Genomic DNA, 20778 nt, shown 5'->3' with positions numbered 1-20778 from the left:
AGCAGCATTGGATGGGCAGGCCCAGCCAATCCTTACCCCTCCTCCAACCAATTTGATAACCAATGCCTAACCGCAACCTTACAAGTTGTGACGATTTGCTACACAGTAGGCAAAAACCAAATTGCTCAGCCAATCAGCCAGATGGACAAAATTCCTACCAGGCCCCTGCCCCAATGGCAGACGACCCCATGACAGGCATAGGAAGGTCAACACAAAAAAAACACCCTGAAATTAGGGCGGGCGGGCGGGTGATCCGGTGCATGCAGCGAAAGAGAAAGCTCCAAGCTGCCTGCACAGAATATAAAACCTTTGATCCCTCCCACCAAATTGGCAACATAGAAACATAGTTTGGCAGGATGGTTCAAACCTGCACCAATTTGGATGTCTCTCAAGATACAGTCACCAAGCGCAGAACAAGGGTTCTTGAGGTGGAGGTGGTGGTCTTCCTCTATGTTTTGACACTGGGCACCGTTAGAAATCAAGATGGCAGACCAAATCAGCCCTAATATAATATTAGCTCCTCCTAATTGATTCAGGACCATGTCAGATGTTCCATGGGTCAGCATAGAGCCCCAAAACACATAAACTACACAGCCCTAAATTTCACACATTACACTAGCCATTTAAACCTTACTCTTATTTGTTTGTTTGTTTCTTTGAATTCCTCAGCAGTGCCGGGCACTTCTCACTAGTTTAAAATGAAATAAAGACCTATAAAATGCTCTCATTAAAACCAGCAATGAAATACACTAACAATAAAATTTCCTCACAGAATAATACTATATAATCAGTTGCATTAAAAAAAACAACAACCAGGTGATCGAGGGGCAAAGGCTTTTCCATTCAGTGGAAAGAGAAGGCTAGCAGGACTCCAGAAGAAAGTTTGACAGGTACACATGACTGCTGAGAACCTTCTCCTTGCTCCCAGATAGAGAGGCAATAAATAAAAACACAAAAGAAGGCAATAGAAAGTAGGGAGGTTCCATTCCCAGTTAGAGTATGTCAGCTGGCACAGGCCTGCACTTAAAAGACTTTGTGGTCCATAAATCTTTCTAAATAAAATAAAATAAAATAAAATAAAATAGCATGCATCTAAATGTACTTTCTTGTTCTTCCTCAGGCCCCCTGAGAAAAACCAGGAGTTTCGTGTTTCATGGAGACCATGCCCAGCACAGAAGGGGTTGGGTGACTCGAATCTTGTGTAGCAACTTGCAATATTGGAAATAACACATTAATCACCTACATTTTAACAGATTGATCCATTAATGCACTATATTTGGCTCATCTGCTACCAACACCCAAAACAAGATACCAGTGGAAGTGTAAGATTTACAACTTAATAAACTAGTGGTACCATAGTTTTAAATTCACTGTTAACAGTAACACACCAAAATAAAACAGTTTTTATGAAACAAACAAACAAGTTTTGTCTTAACTCCAAGAGTTGCTAACCAAAGTTGACCCTCACTAGTTAAAAGTTGACTATTCCAATTATTCAGCTAAATCTACCAGTTAATGCTTGGGACCTTATTAAAGACCCACATTTTTCAAAAGGCTACAGACACATAACATGATTGGGTGATGCTTGTGGGGTGTCCCATTGGGAGCTGTGGTTGTGGCTACCATATTTTCCAGTAGAAATTGCACCAGAAGCTCCCCTTTTACTATATTCTGCATAAAACAAAATGGAAAAAAACAACTGGTGCCATTTTTTGTGGCACCATTTCCCCCCCACCCACAATGTGTCAGATCTTTCAGCTCATTAATCTGGGTGGCGGGGAAGAAAGATAACAGCCACAACTGTGACTGCTGAGGGAAACAGAACCCACCCAGGTAGGAAAAAAGGGCCCAGGTTGCTCCCTACTGAAGGACCCCAAGACTCTGGTGTCAGCCTTGATATGCACAGAGTTGCCATACGTCCTCTTTTTTCTGGCCATGTCCCCTTTTTCGGGGAGGAAATTTCTGTCCTGGTGGATTTTTTGAATTTGCCAAAATGTCCTGGTTTTTTTCTCTGGTACCAGGGGAGCTTTTCGTCAGTCTCTTCCTCGACATAAAAAGTTGCCATGTTGCTTCATGGCTTTTCCTGGGCTAATTAATTAATTATTTTGTATGCCTTCCACCCCCTGCCCACCACCCCATGCACACGCCAAAGAAGGGGAGGCAGCTTTCCTTCCTTCCTTCCTTCCTTCCTTCCTTCCTGCGCCCAACCCCCAAATTTGCATGCACGAATTTTGCCACCGCCCTCCCTGGCGCCTTCCAATGTCACACCTACAGTGTGCTCTAGCATGCGCCCACTCCCTTCCTCCACACCACTCACCAGCAAATGTGTCCTCTTTTATGGAAACCCTCACAGAGGATCTTCCTTAAAATAGACAGAGGAATGATAACTGTAGTTTTTGTAAGAAACAATTATTGTAGGCTAGCAATTGAAACATTGTTTCTGTGGCCCTGGTCCAGCAGAGTCATTAGCACATCTTAAGTACTTAGCTGGAATACTGCCTGTATTCTCAAGGGTAACGCCTCTTGTGAAATGATTTTTAAATGATGTTTTAAGTGCTACAATATATTCTTCTTAAGCACACTATGTCTTTCAACTGTAAGGATACAGAGGCTGCAGAGTAATTTCATTACCACTGGAGTTTAAACTGGGTAATTAATAATAATAGCACTGAGATTTTGGGATAACCCAACTGGCAAGCTCAGTATATCTCTTTGTATAAAATAAAGATGTTCATATTTGCTAGTTTGGTGCAGCTAATTTTATTTTCAACCAATAGGGGGAAATAAATGTAATAGCCGTACATTCCAACTCCAATTACTTTGGTGAGGTTACTACATCAAACCTCTCCTAAAGTCTTCCTTCTCTGAATCAGCTTCAGACTTTTCAGGGTATCACGAACCTTTTTGGATTTGTGGACACATTTGTAAACTAGAGAAACTGTTGTGGGCATCATACACAAACACACTACAACCAAGCAGTCACCACAACCTAGTGTATTCGCTATGACAGAATGCTTCTTGCAAACCTAATTTCGGCAGGTGGGTAGGGCAGGTGAAGATAACTCTACTGGTGCCAAGTATTTTGGAATGTGTAGGACCTCTCCTGACCAGATTTGGATAGACTTATTTAAACTCCTCCACCCCCATAAAATTTCTGAACCTGAAAATTAATTTTGAATTCCTCAGTAGGCAAACATTTGGGGTCAAGTTGGTTTGTTTCATTCCACTCTTCATGCCTCCTGTCTCCTTTTCCTTTATAAATTCCTGCATTTTGGACACAGTCATGGGAAGCTGACAAAAGATATTAACTTCCTGTGTTGATCAGGACATGTTTTGGAATTCCAGGTCAATATGCTCACACTAGGGCTGTAGTGAAACTAGGCATGTAAGGAGGTAGCAATATTCATCCTGTCATGTCTTGATCACAACCCTGGCACTGTTTCCTTTCTGCTACAGTTCAGCTTCTGCTAAAACTTAGGTTGTCTCATTATCAGCTATGGCTGAAACTAATAAAATTAATTGTGTAATCAACTTAAGTGCTTTTCATTGGAAGGGAAACGTAATTTTTTTTTAAAGAAAATAATACGATTTATGTAACGTTTGCATACTAAAAGAAAAGAAGATAGCAAATATAGATTACCATATTTCCTTGTGTGAGAAATAGTGGGTTTCCTAAGACCAGTGAGGGAGTGGAACTACATATTATAACTAAATATTGTCCTTTCCTCAGAGAGATTCACCCAGTGCCATTCTTTATCCAGGCTTTTGGCTATTAAATAATATGGTAAATAGGGGGTGGGTGGGAGAGAGAGATTGTTATTATGATTACTTTATTTATTATTATTCTGTGTGTTGTATTTTTATTATTATGCTGTGTAAATTAAGTTTTTAATGTTGTACACTGCCCTAGGATCTTTAGTTTACACACACACACGTACCTTGGTTTTCGAACAGCTTAGTTCTCGAACGTTTTGGCTCCCGAACGCTGCCAACCAAGAAGTGACTGTTTCGGTTTGTGAACTATTTTTGGAAGCCGAACATCCAGCGTGGCTTCCGTGGCTTCCGATTGGCTGCAGGAGCTTGCTGCAGCCAATCAGAAACATTTTGGAAGTTGAACGGACTTCCGGAACAGATTCCATTCGACTTCCAAGGTAAGACTGTATATATGTAGACACAAGGCAGCTGCTGAAAATGACACCTTCAGGTTGAGTTTCCTCTCATCCCACAATATTTAAGATCATGAACCCTGTATCATGGCATCATTGCCATTGTGCATTTTGCTGCCTCTGCCAACCGATGATGTAGCGAAATTTATAACTATGTGACTGATTTTACATATTATGAGGCAACTTGCTGTTTCATCCCCTCAGCCCTTACTGCTGTATGAGTGATATAAATAATAGCCCTACGCACTCCTGGTAGTATGTAATTGAATTGGACTGTCATAGGGTCTCTACCATGGATTTAGAGGTGAAAGTGAGTCTTGTGAGAGAATTTGATGAAGAGCTTGGACCTGTGAGTGCAGCAGGATTTCTTTCCATCAAATTTGGCTAGCATCCCCCCCCCCGCCGACCTCCATTAATATTGCAAGCCATTTGTGGCGTTTGCCTCCTAGGATGGGTCAAGGGTTAAAATGGGTGTGATGTGATTGGCGAGTGAGAATGCAAGGGGGGAGTAAAAGAGTGGGAGGTTTTGAAAGTCAGTTGAGGTTTGGGAGTTGGGAGTTGAGGTTTGTCAGTTGGGAGTTGAGGCTTGGGTGTTGGAGAAGGAAGAGGGAGGCTTAGGAGTGAGTTGGTAGAGTTGTGTTGTGAGAGAGTGAGAGGAATTGTTAGGTGGAGTCAGATAGATAGTTGGGAATAATTCAGCTGGAAGTTGTTAGGAACTAAGATTAGGAAACTGACAAGAGAAAAATAAACTGCAACCATACGCTTGTTCCTGCATTTAAAAATAAACTTGATTATTTCTTTATGTTAACTATCTGGACTCCGTGTGTCCCCGTGAGAAGCGGGGTGGCAGCAGCAAAGAAAGCAGTCGCAGTGGTGGCACAGGGTCAATAGACTGTGAAACGTCCGGGGGCCCTGTGTGATTGCCACACCATTCTTTGCAATTTTGTCAGTGGTCGGGTACCTTATGTGTACAAGTGGAACTTCCTGGTTGCAAGCTGTAAAAGTGCAAAGAGATGCATTCACAAATCTGGACAAATTCTTGGAGCCTAGGTCTTATCACCAGCAGTGAGTCACAATGCCTTTATAGCTCCTCTCTGTCCAGCGGCACGATATCCCTGAATACCAAAAGCTGGAGACGAGCAGCAGGAGATGGTCATTGCTTTTCATGCCCTGCTTGTGAACTCTCTAGGGGCCTCTGGCTGGTTGCTGTTGGAAACAAGGTGTTTGCCTCGCTGGGGATTGGTCAGATCTGGCAAGGCAATACTTTTATTAGAGGACTGAATGCCTTTGGGAGTCTTGTCTGCCCTACCTGACAATAAGAACATTGAGTACACACATCGTTCTGGCTTGTGGCCATAGCAGTCCTGAAAGAGAATAATCCCAAAATAAAATTGTATTATATTCAGAGCAGAGGAGCAGCAAAGAACCGACCTTACCGCTGTGTAATGTGCTGTATGTTTTATTAAAAGGAATTATATTTTCGGCCATAAACCAGACTGCATACAAGCAGCCAGCTTTCCTTTATGAACCATCAGAGTGTAGTTAGAGAGTGCAATTGGTAAATTTGCACAATTCTTATTTGTTGCCCCTCAATGATTACAGCCTCTTTCCTGTACCGGAGCAATTTTATTAAGCACTTTAGCTATTATGGCAGAGAAATAAATATGTATACTCAATTACTACAGTAATGAGTTGGGGGCACACTTTCTAGCCTTAAAGTGTTTTAATAAAATGAAAATTCATTAGCACTCGAGTAATGACACGCTTCCGACAGTGGCCACTCTAGAAAGCGCTGCAAAATGGAAGGAGACAAAGAGGAGACCTGGTTGTTAAGCCAGCATTGTAGCTGCGGGTTTTCTTTAAGCAAAGATGACAAATTGGATGCCCTGTGTATAAGGCATCGCTGTTTCTTTCTGTGTTACCCCATGGTTTTGTAAGTTGTCTATTTCGAACATTCTTGAGTGTCAGTGAAAACCAGAGAGCCACTTCACACGTTAGTGATAGGTGAACATTCCCCGTGGGGAATAGGCCCTATACATTGGTACCTCCAGTTACGAATTTAATTCATTCTGGAAGTCCATTGTCAACCCAAAACCGTTCGTAACACGAGGCATGCTTTCGCTAATAGCGCCTCCCACTGCTGCTGCACTGCCGGCGCTTGACTTCCGCTCGCATCCTGGGGCAAAGGTCACAACCGGGAGCATCTACTTCCAGGTTAGCGGAGCTCATAACCCGCAATGTTTGCAAGGGGGACGGTATGTAACATGAGGTTCCACTGTAAAAAGCAGATTAGGAACAAGGTGAGAATAGAGGTCACCCCACTGTCAACTTCTACCGCAAATTGTCCCTGCTGCATCCTCTCTCTCTTCTCAAAGCAACCGGAGATGGTGGGGCATCTCAAGGTAGGTTTGTGGAACCATCAGCTTCAGGTTTGGGTGTTGCTATGAGCGTGCATTGGTGCTGGGAAGTCCCCATGCTCCTTAGAGCCAATTAACTGTGCTGTGCATGCTCACAGCAGCACCCAGCTCTTAAATCTTGAGTTCTACATTCACTATGAGCCATATCTTTTCTCTGGAGAAGGTTTGAGATGGAGTGGGGGGCAGGGGGAGGCAGAGGAGTCTTGCATTTAGGGGGGCAAAATAGACCTGTTTTGATGTGGCTTGAACTTTGGCAGGATTGGGAACTGATTGTTAACAAAGCCAGACCCCATTAGGGGTGTTGGATCCATGAAATATGATGTCTGAGCACCATTCTTCCAAGCCCCATCCTTTCACCACAAGTTACATTTTCTAAGGGGATTAAAATGTAAGCCTAAAAATGAAGAAGCATGGGCTTATCCACTAATACCTTTTGCCCCGTGCTTTCTAGGGACAGGTCTGTGCTTTTCTGGGCTGTGCCTGAGTACTTGCCCCCCACCTCTCCTTGCCACTTTCCCCAGGAAAACACAAACTTTACTGCTGAATCGGAGCAAACAGAAATTTGGGTATTCCATGGATTTCCATTTGATCCGATTCAGCAGTAAGGAACGGGTTTTCATGGGGAAAGCAGCAGCGCCACCACCAAAAAGTGCTCAGATACAGACCTGGAAAGCTTCATTCTGTGCCTAGAAATGTGGAACAAATGTTAGTGTAGATGAGCCCTGTGTGAACGTAACCAACATTTTCACCCAATGGCACAATATCTCTGACTATATTTGCTTTTCAGAAAGTAAACGTTTTTGTTCTATTTTTATTTTTTATCTCCTTTGCTTTTGAAATTATGGCTAATGAAAAGGAATAACATGCTACTGATTTTTTAATAAAAAATCTTATAGATATACTTGTCAGAGAGTTTTGATTGGTTGTGGTTCTGCTTGTTCTGAACACAACTACAGTGGTACCTCAGGTTACATACGCTTCAGGTTACATACACTTCAGGTTACAGACTCTGCTAACCCAGAAATAGTGCTTCAGGTTAAGAACTTTGGTTCAGGATGAGAACAGATATCGGGCTCTGGTGGCGCGGCAGCAGCAGGAGGCCCCATTAGCTAAAGTGGTGCTTCAGGTTAAGAACAGTTTCAGGTTAAGTACAGACCTCCGGAATGAATTAAATACTTAACCTGAGGTACCACTGTAGGTGCGACGCCAAGCACTGGTTTGCTTCTGCGAATAGGAAGCCGTTCTCTAGCTCTGTCCTTGAAACATGTTCCCATGACATTAATCACATTGTGTGTTTCCCTGCCCACGTTCCCTGGAGGAGTGGGAGAGGGAAAACATACATTATGTCTTCTGGGAACTAAACTCTAAAGGGAAAAGGGAACAAGTGAGTATGGAGCTGTTTTTTTTGGGGGGGAGGGAGGGGTCAACATCCATTTTGTGTGCCAGGCAGTTCCTCCTAGAGTGCACACCTTGCTGCAGCAGCATAATGTTAAACCTAAATGCGGCATAACAGAAACATAGGAAGCTGCCTCATACCGAGCCAGTTGGCTGGTCCACTTAGCTCAGTACTGCAGATATTAACTGGCAGCACCTCTCCTGTGTTTCAGGCCAGTCCTGCCTAGAGATGCCAGGGCTTGGAATTTGAAACCATGTAAAACAGATGTCTCAACCTCTGATCTATAGCCCTTCCCCATCAGAAGTTAAAACCAGAACAGGCATAGGCAAACTTGGCCCTCCAGATGTTTTCGGACTACAACTCCCATCATCCCTAGCTAACAGGACCAGTGGTCAGGGGTGATGGGAATTGTAGTCTCAAAAACATCTGGAGGGCTGAGTTTGCCTATGCCTGATCTAGAGTAATTACCTGTGTCTAAGGGTGTGCATGATGCTAACTGCATGACAACAATCAATGTGCACATTTTTGTTATATAAATAGGTCTGCAAGGAAGCAGCCTTGGGACTATGAGGGATGAGGAATGTAATACTCTTGTACTGCACCATGGGCCTGACAGGGTGTGGGGTTTTTTGTTTTTTTAAACCCACTGGGAGTGTCCCTTGAAATGCAAATTGAAACTTTGAAGAAGTGCTTTTTTGTCAGGCTTCCTTGTGGCAGAGAGAGAAATTTTAACTTCTCCTCCCCAATCTACCCACTGGCAATGGTCCAGAGGCTGCTCAGGTTTCCCTCTGACTGCTATTTGCACACACACAAAAAAGTATATTAGGAAGGCCAGCTGCACTAGTCATTATTGTTGTTATTGGCCTTTATTGGCATAAGTTTAAACGATAAAATCATACAGTCATACAAAGTCATTCAAATACATTAATTATCCAAACACTTGTTGTTGTTGTTGTTGTTTAGTTGTGTCTGACTCTTCGTGACCCCATGGACCAGAGCACGCCAGGCACTCCTGTCTTCCACTGCCTCCCGCAGTTTGGTCAAACTCATGCTGGTAGCTTCGAGAACACTGTCCAACCATCTTGTCCTCTGTCGCCCCCTTCTCCTTGTGCCCTCCATCTTTCCCAACATCAGGGTCTTTTCCAGGGAGTCTTCTCTTCTCATGAGGTGGCCAAAGTATTGGAGCCTCAGCTTCAAGAGTCTCCTCCAACACCATAATTCAAAAGCATCAATTCTTCGGCGATCAGCCTTCTTTATGGTCCAGCTCTCACTTCCGTACATCACTACTGGGAAAACCATAGCTTTAACTATACGGACCTTTGTTGGCAAGGAGATGTCTCTGCTTTTTAAGATGCTGTCTAGGTTTGTCATTGCTTTCCTCCCAAGAAGCAGCGTCTTTTAATTTCGTGACTTTGTCACCATCTGCAGTGATCATGGAGCCCAAGAAAGTAAAATCTCTCACTGCCTCCATTTCTTCCCCTTGTATCCAAACACATACAATATATAAAAGACTAGATAGCCACCACTGAATAAATCAGGCAACTTTAGATTTAACTTTCCAGATCTCTGTAATCTACTGGAAGCTTGAAAACACAGGAAAATTACAGCCAGTTACATGACTTATTACAGCATGAAGTGAGCAGTCAGTTTACATGGTAACAATTATCTCAAGAAATGATGCCAACCTTTTGGCACTTTATAAATGCAGAGTTGTTGTTTTCCTGAATTCAACCAGATGAGATGTTTGAAAAGAATAAGAATGAATTTGCCCAGCAACATTGAATAGGAAAGTGCTTAGCATTCATCACTAAAAGCAGTAAAGCTTAGGGCACAGGTCAAACATGGAGAAGATGGATTCTGAGCCTGGTCTGTTGCTTTGGATCACCACAACCAATAAAGAAGTTAAACACTGCAGAGCTCAAATATAACTTTCTTTACCTCTTTCTTTATCTGCCTGAAACACTGGGGGCAATCTAGAGTGATATGCTGATGCCTGGGGTCTGCTTGACACCTACAGAGAAATCAATCTGTACAGCCTTCCTAGGAGTACACCATTTTGGTCTGCATGCGGTGGATCATGTGACAGAATGCACCTCAGCATGTTGTTGTTGTTGTTGTTGTTATAAATAAAACTCCATATTCAAGTAAAAACTTCAAACGCTCACCTCTCATCATGGAATCTTGCTTGGAAATAGATGACCAACAGACTTTTTGGTCCTAAGGGAAATGAACCTGAGGAAAACAACAAGGCATTTTTATTAAAGAGGATTCTTGACTGCTGATTAGTTGTTGATACATCATGATGTCAACTATTCTGAAAGATCCAGGATTTTATGCCAGCAAATTTGGCTGAAGCAGTAGGGTAGTCGCAAGTGGGACTACTGTGTTTCAAAATTTGATAGCTTAAAAGTTCCACATGATATCAGTGATAATACTATGCTGAGCCTAAATGAATGTCCACAAACATTCACTAAAATGTTCAGTCTCACAATTCAGATTTTGAATGTCAGGTGTCAAATTCGAGACTGAAACTCACTTAAAAAAAAAAAGTATGAAAGCTTTCCTCAAAATGTGAGTGATTTAGGTTGGTGACATCTCTTGCCTGATTTAGCAACCATCACATATGAAATCTTATAAGCTGTCAAATACTAAATGCCACTGCATGCCAACTGTAGAATTCTGACAAGTCTGAAACACGGTTGCATGTTGCTGATAAAATATTATGAAATGCTAAATAAAGACAATTTCATATCAAGTATAACATACCATCCATCAAATAATGAATGTAAAATGTTGGCTATTAGAACCAACCATCATAGAATTGACTTGTCCATCTAGCCAATATTCAGGTATCCATACAATCTCTGCCATAGAACCTATGCTTGTGCCATCACTCGCTAGCACATCTGAGCTTTAGCATCTTGGGCCCTCCTTGACTTCAAGCCTTGGTAATCATCTCTAGCATCAGCATACCTTGCTGTGCAGCAGTGCCCCTGAAAATAATGGGCCAAGCTGCGAGAGCAATACTCCCTATTGCTTGTTTTATGGCTTTCCCACTGAACTATACATATTGTTCTGCTTTGTGCCATTGTAATTTCGTCTTTTACGGTCTTATTAAAGCAATTCTGTATAAACAGCAGGGCGACTGGGACTCTGCAGCTAGGTAATTTCTTCACTGCAGGGATGTGGTTGCATGTCAGCCCCTCCACATCCGGAAACTTTTTAACCTATCATTCATAACATCAAGCCCTCAGTTGCGCTTCCCACTTGCCATTGTCAGAAGGCTCCCTGCCTCACTGATTTCTTAGCTGCATAACTTTGACAGCCGCACACACTTTTCTTCTTGGCTTGGTCCCTTCATTATACTGTTAAGTTGGTCTTTCTTTTTGTAGCACCCCATGCTTTAACTCAGCAGTGGATTAATGCATGGGAGACGTCCTTTCCTGAAAAACCAGCACGTGCTGTATTCAAATTTCCCAGGTTAAAAAAAAAGGAGAAAGTCAATTCTTTACCTGCAGCACTTTCTCCTACATTTCTGCTCTGCTGTAGAAGACATCCAGCATTTGTTTCTATGTAGCCAGGCAGCGTTGGAGGAGAGTGAGGCTTTGTGTGGAGGAGATGCAGTGTCGGTAAAATAAATGTTAAAATAAGTTTAATGTTGCCTTCCTTCTCTCCATAAGACTGACAGACTTGACAGCAACATATGCCAATTTGCAACTGCCTTTCTCTGTTAAGTTGTCACCACATGGGGAACTTTTAGCTCCACAATTTGAATGCTCCAGAAACAGGGTGGCAATTTAAAATAAAAATGGTAGAGCTGACCCAAAATTGTGGGTGGAGAAAATGGGGGCAGGGAGAGAAATTTCAGATAAATTTCAGCCTATTTCTGCTTTCATCAAAGAGTTTTGAAGAGATCTTAAGTCTCTCCTAGATTACCTCATGTGCAAAGCCATTCTCCCTTTTCCCATATGTTTTCACAGGGAATGGCTATGCATGAAAAGTTGTCCTGCCCTTAGTCACTCTTCATGAAAGTAAAAAAAAAAAGCATTGGGAACTGTAAAATTATGCTGGGATGGAGGAAAGAGACTGGGAGTGGATGATCCTTGTCCTCTACCCAGAAATTCAAGTCCTCCTCATAGACACCAGAAAAAGTATAAACCCCCTAAAATTGAGGTTTAATAATTTAATAATTATTATTATTTTATTATTTGTACCCCACCCGTCTGTCTGGGTTGCCCCAGTTTAAACCCAGAGAGCACACAACCCTACTTGGGAAACACTTCCAGATTCTCAAGAACCCATTGATGGAGATTTCCTCTTTCTGCTCGACTTGCTACAGATTATATGAACCATTGCTAAAAGGGAAGATGGTGCTTGTTCTTTTACAGATGCTCTGCCACAAGAGTAAAACACAAAGAGAACCAGCAAAGAGCAGGAGGGTTCTTTCCCTAGAGTGCATTATGGAAGAGCTACAGAAATAAATGTGTCTACAGAGATTTTTCCCCCAACAACGTATACTATATAACGTTGCTTTTTTTTTAACCAATTCTCTTGATCTAGTCTCTTGCTTCATGGTGACTGGCTGGTGGTGGAACTAGGTCATGGAAAGAGGGCAAGCTGCATTGAGATCACATACTGTCAGGGCTACCCTAGGTCCCAGCTCACAAAGGACCAACGCTGCTTCGTTGTTAAGTATAAAAGCCTTTATTGAAGTTCAGTTTCACTTCCAGAGCCGCAGCGCGCAGCCCCACGTCTAAAGTGTCAGACCACTGATGCTCCGTCTGAGTCTCCTCCCCCTTGACACCAATTTAAGAGTCTAGCCTTGCTCCACCTTCTCCGCTGCTCCTTCCTCCTCTGGGTCCGCCTGCCCGCCGGGGTTCCGCCCTTTCTAGCCTCTTCTCCCGCTGATTCCCCTGAGCCTTCTCCCTCCCTCCGGCGGGCTTTAGGAGCTGGTTCCCCATCCGGGTCTCCTGCTGTTCCGCGCGCCTGCACATTTGAACTTGGCGCGCGCGCCCAGCCAGCAACTTTCCTCCTGACCGTTCCACTGCTGCTGTCACTGCTTCCCCCATCGGGGGGGCTAGCTGCAACTGACCTCCCCTCCGTTGGAGGCGTGGTCAGCCCTGACTCCCTCTCTGGAGGAGACACTGCTCCTGACACATGTGACTCCTCCCCCCCACTACGCTCTGGTGGGGAAACTGGTCCTGATCCTCCACTGCTGCTTTGGGGTTCCCCTCTGGCTCCTTGTTTCTGGTGCGTCCCCCCTGGGACCCCCCTTGCCCTGACCATCGGCGCCCCCTTCTGGGAATCTTCTGATTCGCTGGAGAAGCTCATGGAATCTCTCGGGCCACTGTCATACTCCCCTACGCTGCCCTCGGATTCTTCCCCTTCGCTCTCCCAATCCTCTCTCCCCAGTGCTCCTGCTCCTGATTCCCTGACATCCATCCCCCCCTCGAAGCCCCCCCTTCCCCCCTCCCCCTCTTCGGGTGTGGGTTCCGGGTGCTCCAGTCCAGTGGGTGTGAGTGCGGGATACCATTCTTCCCCCCTGGTGTGTAGCCGGTCCACTGGATCCGGCCCAACCGCAACGGGCTCGTCGACGTCGATTTCCTCTGCTTCCATCTCTCTGCTGATGTGCTCGAATCCAGGATCCTCCCCCAACACGTCCATGTCCTCCCCTCCCCCGGGTACCTCTGGTGAGACAGCTTGCAAAGGTCCCCGCAGCAGCTCCCTGCGCCACCCCACCTCCGGTTGAGTGTCCCACCAATAGGAGCGGTCTGTGGCAAACCCCGAGAGAGACCCCTCCGAGGAGCTAGTGTCTGGCGTCGTCTCTTCAGCTGATGAAAAACCCTGGAACGTACTGGCTGACAGTGTGGGCGTGAAGAGCCAGTCGTCGAAATACTCTGCCGGCATAGGTCTGTGTGGGAAGAGTGCATGGAACTCGTCTTTAAGATAGTGCTCCTCCACGGCATAGCACGGTACCCACCTGTTGGCACTGGCTGGGGTACCTTCCCTGGCGAGGAGGTATTCCACCCCCTCTTCCCCCCACCTCGAGTCCAAAATCTCCGTGACCTCGTTGAGTGGCGTCGCCCTCCGTGACCCCTCCCTCTTCGGAGATTCACTAAGTGTGTCTGGCGCGTTCCCTGTCGCCTGAAACCTGTGAGGTTCCCTGTAGGGTGTGAGCACTGACCTATGAAAGACTGGGTGCATTCTGGAGCCCTCCGGGAGTGTCAACCGGAAGGCCACTGGATTGATTTGCGCCGCGACCTGGTAAGGTCCCAGCTGCTTGTGCTTGAGCTTCCTCTTAGCTAGCGTCCTGGCCGGCACTGCCTGGGCTGCTAACCAGACCCAGTCCCCCACCTGGATGTCCTCCCCGACCCTCCTGTGCTTGTCTGCCTGCATCTTGTAGGCGTGTTTCGCCAGTTCCAATTGCCTTCGGAGTTGCTCGTGGACCTCCTGTAACTCTGCTGCTAAGTGCTCTGCTCCCCTTGGCTCCCCCTCCCCCGTCGTCTCTAACCCCGGGAAAGTTCTGGGATGCCGCCCATTATTGGCGAAGAACGGTGTCACTCCCGTAGACCCGTGCTTCGTGTTGTTGTAGGCAAACTCGGCCAGCGGTAGGTAGTCCACCCAGGTCGAGGGTTGTTGATTGGCGTAGCATCGCAGGTACTGCTGCATGATGGCGTTGACCCTCTCCGCTTGTCCGTTGGTCTGCGGGTGTCGTGCCGACGCTAAGTTGATCTTGACGTTCAGGATGCCCAGCAGCTTCTGCCAGAAGCTCGAGACGAATTGGCGACCCCGGTCGGACAGGATGGACCGCGGCAAGCCGTGAGCTTCGAACACGTGGTCTATGAACAGCTTGGCGGTCTGTTCCGCTGTGGCCACCTTCGCGCACGGAATAAAGTGTGCCATCTTGGTGAACATGTCTACGACCACGAGCACCGCTGTTTTGCCTCGCGAGCTGGGCAGATCTGTGACAAAGTCCAGGGCCACTCTCTCCCACGGTTCGAGCGGCGTCTGTAGGGGTTCTAGTAGACCCGCCGGCTTCCTGTGTACTGGCTTGGCCCTTTGGCAGGTGTCACACCTGGAGACGTAATCCGCGACTTCTCCCCTCACCTTGGGCCACCAAAAGTCTCTGGTTACTAATTCCGCCGTTTTGTCCTTGCCGAAGTGCCCAGCGCTGGGCGCGTCGTGTAGCTGCTGCAAGACTTTCGCGCGGAGGTCGTCTCCGGGCACGTAGAGAGCCCCTTTGCGGATGAGCAGTCCGTCTCGTATCTGGAACTCGTCGTCCTTCGCTGTGCCTCTTCGCACCTCCTCCATCTTGGATTGTGCGAACGAATCCGTCTGCAGCGCTCGACGCACCGCGTCCAGGTCCACGGCAGCTGAAGCGCACGCCCACGCTTTCGGTGCGAAAATGTGCTTGGCCGCCACCGGCGCCGCTTCCTCGAGATACTGCGGCTTCCTGGATAGTGCATCCGCCATGACGTTGTTGTCTCCCGGGATGTATTCTATCCGGAAATCGAAATCCGCAAAGAACTCCGCCCAGCGGATGTGTCTCTGGTTCAGGAACCGCGCCGTGCGCCAGTACTCCAGGTTCTTATGGTCCGTGCGGACTTGCACTGTGTGTCTGGCTCCAACGAGGAAGTGCCGCCACGCCCTGAAAGCTGCATGAATGGCCAGCAACTCCCTGTCCCAGATGGTGTAGTTCTGTTCCGCCTTGCTGAGTTTCCTGGAGTAGAATGCGCACGGCCTCCATTCCCCTTGCGGATCTTGCTGCAACAGGACGGCCCCCACTGCTCTGTCTGAGGCGTCCGTCTCAACCCTCATTGGTCTGCTGGGGTTTACATGTAGCAGCTGTTCTTCGGACGCGAAGAGACGCTTGAGTCTCCGAAAGGACTGCTCCGCCTGGTCCGTCCAGGTGAACTTCTTCTTCTTGGAGCTGAGGGTGTCCGTGATGGCCGCCGTCTCCTTCGCGAACCCTTTGATGAACTTGCGATAAAAGTTGGCGAAGCCGACGAACCTCTGGACCTCCTTCCGATTGCGCGGGCTCTTCCAGTCCAACACCGCGCGGACCTTGGCGCTGTCCATGGCGAGTCCCTTGTCGGACAGCTTGTAGCCCAGAAAATCCACCTCCGTCATGTCGAACTGGCACTTCTCTAATTTGGCGTAAAGTCTGTGCTCCCGTAGCCTCTGCAGGACCTCCTTGACGTCCCTCTCGTGAGCCTCCTGCGATTCCGAGAAGATCAGGATATCGTCCAGGAAGCAGACGCACTTCTTGTAGAGGAGTCCCGCTAACACGTGATGCATGAAAGCTTGGAAGGTATGGGAGCCATTTTGCAGACCAAAAGGCATTACGCGATATTCATAGGTGCCTAAAGGTGTAAACATGGCTGTCTTCCACTCATCGCCCTCCCGCATGCGTATAAGGTTGTACGCCCCTCGTAGATCCAACTTGGTGAAGATCCGTCCCTTCCTCACCGTCGCGAGCAGGTCGTCGATCTTGGGCATGGGGAATGCTGCGGGCTTTGTTTTGGAATTTATGGTCCTAAAATCAACTATGAGTCTCCGTTGGGGCGTGTCCTTCTTCTTCACGAAAAACACGGGACTGCCCCCCACTGCTTTAGATTCTTGGATGAACCCCCGCTTCAAGTTGTGATCTATGAACTCCCTGAGTTCTTGCAGTTCATCTTCAGACATGGAATACAGTTTCCCAGTCGGCAGCGTCGCTCCCGGCAGGAGGTCAATCTTGCAGTCGTAAGGCCTGTGGGGAGGCAGCTTATCCGCTTCCCTCTCGCAGAAGACCTCCAAAAACTCCTTGTACTTGTTGGGTACCGCTTGCACCATGCCTAGGTGTAGCTGCGGTTCATCCTCTTGCCCCTCCTCCTCCTGGCGGGTCTGGATGCAGTGTTCTGCGCAGTAGGAGGAACAGAAGGTCAACTGCCGCTGGTACCATGCCAATGCCGGGCTGTGCCTATCCAGCCAACTCATACCCAACACTATGGGCGTGTCCGACAGGTGGGTGACGTTGAAGCTGATGACTTCGCGGTGGTTTCCAATTTGCATCACCATCGGTGGTGTTTGCTGTACCACCTCTCCTCCCAGTAGCTTCCTGCCATCGACCGTGACGACGTTTAGGGGCATCGTGGCTGGCATGAGTGCTATGCGATGTTGCTTGATAAAGTCCACTCCAATAAAGTCTGCGTTGCTCCCAGAGTCAATGGTTATTGGTACTTGCATGGTGTGCCCATTGGGCAACTGGAGCGATGCGGTGAGTTGCACCACTGGTTTGGGTGGGAGGGGGTCTGTGGGCTGTAAAATCTCTGGGGACTGCTTCACTGACTTGCCTGGTTGGGCCCCAGTGGCTCTGTTTCCAACCAGGCTTCTTCTTCCCCCTGCAGCTGTTTCAGCTGCTCACCTGTTCCCTTTACTGTTGCTGAGGCTGCAGTGTGCTTCTGGAGCCTCTGGGGACACTCTTTGGCCATGTGCTGTGCACTGTCGCAGATGTAACACTTCCTGGTCCCTCTAGGAGCCTTCCCCTTGACTGCTCCCGGTGTTTGGGCTCTGCTGGCAGTCTGAGCCCTTGCACCACCAATCTCCATCGGCTCTTCTCCCCTTCCCAAAGGAGGCATGGACAGCGCCCGCCCCGCCTCTCTGGGAAAGAAAGGGGTTGTCCTGGCTGGGGTGCTTCCCTTACGTCCTTCCAGGCGCACACCAATTGCCAACGCTCTTTGGGCAACTTCTTGGGTATTTTGGGGTCTTTCTCCTCTTGCCAGTTCATCTTTCACCTCTCCACTTAGCCCCTCCCAGAACAGGTCTCTGACAGCAATGGAGTCCTTCTCCCAGCCCAGCACGTTCAGTAAGGCAAAAAAGCGCGAGTGATACTGCCTCACCGTCGCTTTCCCTTGCTGTAGCCCATGCATTTCCCTCCGAGCAATATCTACATCTACCGTAGATTTAAAGCAAGCGTCCATAGCTTTGATAAATGCATCGGAATCTTTGAGGGCAGGGTCTTTTTCGCGCCACAAATTCCGCAGCCACGCTTTTGCTTCCCCATGCAAATGAGTGATTATGAAGCCCACCTTCTCTTCCTCATCTCTAAAGTCTTTCCGAAGCAAATTGAGCGCGTAAACCACGTCAGCTCTGAAGTTAGGGTATTGCTGCAGGTTCCCATCAAAGTGCGCCACCAGGCTGCCCCCCCTCTTCCCGAGGCCAACTCCCTCCGGTTTGGGTCCTGGCAGCCCCTCTTTCCCCCAACGGTCCCACCTGGCTTGCAGATCCCGGCAGAGCGCTACTGCTTCTTCTTCTCTTTTCCTGGATGCTGCTACTTCCGCGTAAAGCGTCGTGACTGCTTCTTGCAGTTCTTTCACCTGGCTCTCTGTAGTCATCTTTGCCTATCTTCGTGAGCTCGCAAAACACCAAGTCTTGCCCCTCGCTGCACCAACTCACGCTGCGAGGTTTTTATGAGGGACGGAGCATACTGTCAGGGCTACCCTAGGTCCCAGCTCACAAAGGACCAACGCTGCTTCGTTGTTAAGTATAAAAGCCTTTATTGAAGTTCAGTTTCACTTCCAGAGCCGCAGCGCGCAGCCCCACGTCTAAAGTGTCAGACCACTGATGCTCCGTCTGAGTCTCCTCCCCCTTGACACCAATTTAAGAGTCTAGCCTTGCTCCACCTTCTCCGCTGCTCCTTCCTCCTCTGGGTCCGCCTGCCCGCCGGGGTTCCGCCCTTTCTAGCCTCTTCTCCCGCTGATTCCCCTGAGCCTTCTCCCTCCCTCCGGCGGGCTTTAGGAGCTGGTTCCCCATCCGGGTCTCCTGCTGTTCCGCGCGCCTGCACATTTGAACTTGGCGCGCGCGCCCAGCCAGCAACTTTCCTCCTGACCGTTCCACTGCTGCTGTCACTGCTTCCCCCATCGGGGGGGCTAGCTGCAACTGACCTCCCCTCCGTTGGAGGCGTGGTCAGCCCTGACTCCCTCTCTGGAGGAGACACTGCTCCTGACACATGTGACTCCTCCCCCCCACTACGCTCTGGTGGGGAAACTGGTCCTGATCCTCCACTGCTGCTTTGGGGTTCCCCTCTGGCTCCTTGTTTCTGGTGCGTCCCCCCTGGGACCCCCCTTGCCCTGACCATCGGCGCCCCCTTCTGGGAATCTTCTGATTCGCTGGAGAAGCTCATGGAATCTCTCGGGCCACTGTCATACTCCCCTACGCTGCCCTCGGATTCTTCCCCTTCGCTCTCCCAATCCTCTCTCCCCAGTGCTCCTGCTCCTGATTCCCTGACACATACAAACATATGTTTGGAAATCTCTTAGGTGAACTTTCATATTACCTCAATGCAGGGATTTGAAGACTCTTGCAGATTTCATTCCGGAATGTATTTAAAAGTTTCTCAAGCACACAGGGATTTCCTTAAGTCTCTTAAGATATTCTACCTTCTTCTTTAATTACATTCACAAAGAAGCATTCCACTACTGCTCAGAGAGCATATAGCTCCCACTACTCCAAGAGCAAAAGAGGAAGATGCTCATATATTCAGACAGCTATCTTTCTTCTGGAGCAGCAGCAGCAGTAGCACAATGGATCTCTTCCTTCTCATTTTCTTCACTGTTTCATTTTCCCTTGGCCATGAGATTTTGTGCCAGCCGGCCAGAAAGTCAAGCAGGAAGCGTCATGAACTGTTGCCAAGCTCCCTGATGATGTCATAATGCTTTGCTCCAGGTTGCCAGGGGACTGGCAATGGATACAGTTGTGTTAAGAAAGTGTTCAAGATTGGCTTACCCTTAGCATCTGGGCAGCCAATTTTCAGAAGGACAGGGTATTACGATTGATGGTGTCAAAGGCCTTAGTCAGGTCAATGAACACCATATACAGGGGTTGGTTTTGCTCTCTGAATTTTTCTTGAAGCTGTTCACTGTCACCCTAGAAGTTTTAAACCATTTTGAGATGCAGGAAGGGTTGCCTTGGATATTGTAAACCCTCACTGTGATTCTTGCCCAGAAACCTATGTCCCCACTGTAGAAGGATGCGTGGATCCAGAATTAGGCTCCACAGTCACATACGGACTCACTTTTAAAACCATGTTTATGGAAGACAATCTTACTCTACTATGAGTGATCACCAAAGTAGAAGATGATCCTTAGCGTTTTCCTTGTCAAGTTATGGAAGCAGAAACCCAGAACGAGAGGTAAAAAAAGGTAAATAAAAAAAAATGCAGCTTCTAGATTTCAGCTAGTTTATAATAATCAGGAAGATCATAGTACAATTGCAGATTACAAAAAAACACCCAGAACAAATATTTTAAATGGCAACATTTCTTGATAGCCTTGTCATTTCTATGCTTTGTCTTCCCCCCTTTTCTTTGTATCCTTTACTCTTCTTTTCTCCCTTCTCATGTCCCCTGCCCTTTTATATTCACAATATAATTTGCTCCCCCTCAAAAATTCTTTGTGAATTTTGATTTCATGTGTTCTCCACATGTTCTTTCAATACTTCCCATATGTCAGATTATTCATCATCCTATGAAAGTTGAATACAACTGGGATTGTGAAATGGGGGAGGGGGATTTTCAGTCCAGCTCAAGTGTTAGCCAATTAAAACCCACTATCTATAAGTTCTGATCAAATTTTGTTAATTCAAGCCGAACGGGGTTGACATGGCGGGGATCGGGACCAAGTCCTGAAGTTCATAGTATCTTTCATATATTGTAAATCAGTACATGAACATGTTGGCTTTTATAATAATAAAGACAACAAATCCTGTGAATCTCAGATATCTGAAACTCTTCATTATCTGCATTTGTCTATCCTCTCTT

The 20778-nt window shown here is 47.2% G+C and overlaps 1 long non-coding RNA gene across 1 annotated transcript; it reads right to left on the bottom strand.

Moving 5' to 3' along the window:
* Positions 1–9897: 9897 nt before the first annotated feature.
* On the bottom strand, positions 9898–19617 carry LOC310763153. Its single transcript, XR_014548517.1, has 2 exons — positions 19297–19617; positions 9898–10211 (listed from the first exon to the last, which is right to left on the bottom strand). It is a non-coding gene; the product is annotated as an uncharacterized lncRNA (long non-coding RNA).
* Positions 19618–20778: the final 1161 nt, after the last annotated feature.

Source organism: Podarcis filfolensis (assembly GCF_964270895.1).
Source record: "Podarcis filfolensis genome assembly, chromosome: 5".
Classification (NCBI taxonomy): Eukaryota; Metazoa; Chordata; class Lepidosauria; order Squamata; family Lacertidae; genus Podarcis; species Podarcis filfolensis.
This window is presented reverse-complemented; position numbering and strand designations above follow the sequence as displayed.